This window comes from Anthonomus grandis, chromosome 14 (genome assembly GCF_022605725.1).
Source record: "Anthonomus grandis grandis chromosome 14, icAntGran1.3, whole genome shotgun sequence".
Lineage (NCBI taxonomy): Eukaryota > Metazoa > Arthropoda > Insecta > Coleoptera > Curculionidae > Anthonomus > Anthonomus grandis.
This window is the reverse complement of record NC_065559.1, coordinates 11,505,945-11,510,125: the sequence shown is the minus strand read 5'-3', so window position 1 is coordinate 11,510,125 and position 4,181 is coordinate 11,505,945. Positions and strand designations below refer to the sequence as shown.

The window sequence follows — 4,181 nt, the reverse complement described above, 5'->3', positions numbered from 1 at the left end:
ACAGGAATTATTTCTTTGTTGCGTGCGTGCCTTAATTGCCTTAATTGCCTTAATTGCGTGCCTATTTAACATACAAGACAATCTTATCAACAAGATTTTAATATGGAGACGGTTTTTGGATGATATTTTTTTTATTTGGAGGCTCCAAAGCAAAATTGCAGGAATTTTACCTTTTTTCAACTCTTTAAATCCGAAAATTGATTTTGCGGTGGAACTAGAGTGCAATAATAAATTAAATTTTTAGAGCTAACTATTAATAGGATGAGTAAGAGCTTACAATACTCCATATGTAGAAAACTAACACAAACTGATAATGTCATTACTGCAAAATCAAACTATTTCTTTGGACATAAACTGGCAGCTTTTCACGCATTAATTCATAGACTCTATATGATCCCTCTTTCACCTTTGGAATTCTTAAAAGAACAGAATACTATCTATCAGATTGGATTTAACAATGGATACAAAAAGTCTTTAATAGATAATTTGATTAGAAAAAAGTTCAATTATGTATTATTATAGTCCCTCTCCAGTGAGCCCCTTGATCAGACCATCGGTTCTTACCAAGCTCGGAAATATGTAAAAATTTCCTTTATTGGTCCGATTTCTTTAAGAATAGGTAATTTACCATAGTTGTCCATAGACAACAATATAAAAATTGTGTATTTTATATTATTGTAAAGTCCTTTCAAAATGTACGAAGTCTTTGTTCAAGATTAAGAGACTTTGTAAGCCCATTAGAAGGCAGTGGCATTTATCTCTTATCATACGACTCTTGTCCAGCCAAGTATGCTGTTCAAACCGGTAGAAATATCAAATTAGGAATTAAAGAACATTTAAATTCTCAGAAGTCGCCTAATGATAAAAGATCCGCCTTTGGATTGCACCTAAGAGAAACAGGTCATTCATTTAATTCAGACGACAATTTCAAAGTTTTGCATAACCTAAATAAAAGCAAAAAATTAAATATATTAGAAAATCTAGAAATAGCAAAACTAGAAATAAATACACAAGTTAATTGTCTGAACGATTCTATGAACGCCTACTACCAGGAAGCGGCCAAGATTGTAAATTTATTTAAGTAGTTTACCACATTCCTGTAAATTTACTGTTTTTTTAAATGTTCTATTAACCGCGTTTCATCCTAGATGTCTCTATTCGTAATAGTATTAAATATCTGTGTATAATGTAGTACCCATATGGAATTTTTTTAAAAACCAAAATCCGTTATTGTTTGTAAATACGGTGTGATCAGATGTTTTTAGATTGATGTATTGTGATGTTATGTGTGTGCCGTTTTTTAACCTTTTTATGGACATTTTGTAATAATATCATGTAGGTCAAGGTAGTATCAAGTTTCACTAAGTTTTTAATTAATTTATTAGTTTAATAACACCCTTTTAAATTCTACTTACATAGTTTTCCCTTGACAATGGTTTAACAACCGAAAGGCGTCGGGATTCTTGAAATAAAAATTGTGAAGTAAACAGGACCCTTCGTCTATTATTTTGCTTAGATTTTAAAGTTGTTTAAGTTCCCTATAAATATTTTAAATATAATTTGATTATACAATTAAAGTAATTGGTTGCAACGGTGTTTTAGTATTGCTTATTTCTTTAATTCCAATAATGTCGCAATATGTTATTAAACTAATCCATAGTATCCTAACGTTTAAAGAACCATAGGGTTTCAAAAAAGGGTTGGGTCCTCTATTGTCCTGATCAATATCTATTTACTACAACACCAGGACGTTTAAAAATTCGTCGTGGTTTTTATTTGCAAATGATTTAAAAATTTGCAGAAACATAAGAAACCAGGGTGATTGTGTAAACCTGCAGGCTGCAGTTATTTGGATAAATCAGTGTGTATATGAAAATTAATTATTAATAAAGATTAACGTAAATAAATGTGTAATTCTTTATATTTTAGAAAACCAAATGTTAAAATGCTTCCTTGTAAAATTAATAGTATCTTAGTTAAACAGGGTGTCCCATTGAAAACAGTCTAGCAAGGTTTGGGGCCCTTTTTTAAAAAAAATGAAGAAAATGCTCGGACCCGCCGATTTTTTATTTACTTTTAACCTCTTAACATCAACCACCCTCAAAATCTTAAATAAAACTGGGGGTCAAGTTATTTGAAATTAAAAATTCGATAAGGGGGGGGAATACCCGAAAAATCCCAAATTTTGAAGGTGGATATCTCAGATTCTATGGGCTCTATCGGGAAAATTCCGACGGGTATGTCTTAGATCTGTCCTTCTGAATACAATGAGATCTTCGACAAGGTCGTAGTTGTTATAATAGCTGAGTTATCGCATTTTTGGTGCCCATTTTTGGGCTTAAAAACGAGGTCCAAAAATTACTTTTTCCGAAAATCGATAAGAAATAATAACATTTTTGACAACATATTTGAAAGAAAAAGTCAATATTTCCTCCAACTTGATTGTTGCCTGGCAACCGAAAATAACAGTAAGGAAATATTCATTTCTGTACTGTAAGGAAATGCTATTTCCATACAGTAAACCTTAGAACATAAATGCGAACAGGCTTTTTCCTAAACAATTTTATTTTTAAAACTTTCAGCACAAACAAGGTTAACATTATATTTTAAAATTATTACTTATTATTTGTTATATTTACTGTTATTTGACAATTAGTACAAGTATTGAAAACTGGAAGAACTTGGGAACTAATAGCATTGTTTTTTTGAATATTTTCCAAACTAATAATTTTATTTGTATGACAATAACTATTACTATAAATGATCTTGATGTATTGGTTTTTGAATCCGGTATGGTAACTAAAAGTTTAGATAGTAGGTCTTGTATATCTTGTACAGTCATTTTAACCAGCTCGTCCATTCTGCAAGCTCCGGAAATTCCAAATATTACAGCTACCTACAACAATAAATAAGCATGTAAAGAATCCAAATATAATTTGAAGTTTTGTAAGTTACCTTAATCATTAAATATTCCTTATCTGGAGCTTCCTGAATAAATTTGTTTATTTCTTCTTTAGTTAAAATCTTGGATTTTTTTGGCTTATAGGCATGTGCTTGTTTCAGGAATGCCCGAAGTTTTGAATATTCAGATATATCCACATCATGTCTAATTGCAAGGGTTGCCTTCAGCATTGAACAATTGGCCCATAAAGTTGAAGAATTCATCTTGGAACCAAGCTCCAAGAAGTATGCCATTACAACATTTTCCGAGAAAGAAGTTACATTTTTATTCGTACGGTAGTCCATGAAGCGGTTATATACATAGTTATACTTATTTCTAGATTTTACTGGTAACAATTCCAATGATGCAGCATTCACTGCCTCTGTGAGTTCTGGGAGGGTTTCAGAAATGGAACAGTCATCATCACTCATCATTTTACACGTTACTTTGGCTTTTTAAAACGTTAAAAAATCAACACTTTGGAAAGACGCCACAAATAAACTTTTCACTCGTCAAGTTTGACAATTTAAAATTATGTACTTCGTTTCCGTAGTTACAAAACAATGTTTCATGGCTTCTTTTATTTAAGGGAAAAATAATAATGTTGATTTAAAATTTTTAACATGATTAGTAATAATTTACCGTAATTTTAATGATTCCCGATTTTCGGAAAAATAGTATGTAGACCTCGTAGGAAAAGCCACATTCCCGGACTCCGTATTGCCAGTCTCGGCTTGCGCCTCGACTGGCAATTTTTACAATCGCCCGGGAATGTTAAGCTTTTCCTACTAGGTATACAATATACTATTTTTCTGAATTTTCAAAGTGCTCTCATTCCCTTAGTTCTTGAATCCGATTATAACCCGGTGGTTTCGTGATGTAGGTGATACGAGGAAGCCGCTGGTATAAATATTTCAATTTCGAAAAAAATCAATTTTTACAGAAAAATTCGATACCCAAAAAATAAAAAATCTTAAACTTTGGAGGTCGATATCTCAGCTTCTGTGGGCTCTATCAGAAAAATTCCAACGGCTAAATCTTAGTTTTATTCTTCTGAATGCAACGAGACCTTCGGCAAGGTCGTAGCTCTTATAATAGCCGAGATATCCTATACGAGGAAGCCGCTGGTGTAAATAGTTTGGTGGTGTAGTGATGTAACAATTTTGAAAAAAAAATAAATTTTTGCTGAAAAATTTCACTTAGCTTATTTTAACCCTTCGCCGGTCGCGCAGCGGTACTC

At 32.0% G+C, this 4,181-nt stretch overlaps 1 long non-coding RNA gene across 1 annotated transcript; it reads right to left on the bottom strand.

Annotated features, from left to right (window-relative positions):
- Positions 1 to 2,546: 2,546 nt before the first annotated feature.
- Positions 2,547 to 3,687, bottom strand: LOC126744597 (uncharacterized). The gene is made up of 2 exons (XR_007663242.1): positions 2,956 to 3,687; positions 2,547 to 2,896 (listed from the first exon to the last, which is right to left on the bottom strand). It is a non-coding gene; the product is annotated as an uncharacterized LOC126744597 (long non-coding RNA).
- Between the last annotated feature and the right edge of the window lie 494 nt (positions 3,688 to 4,181).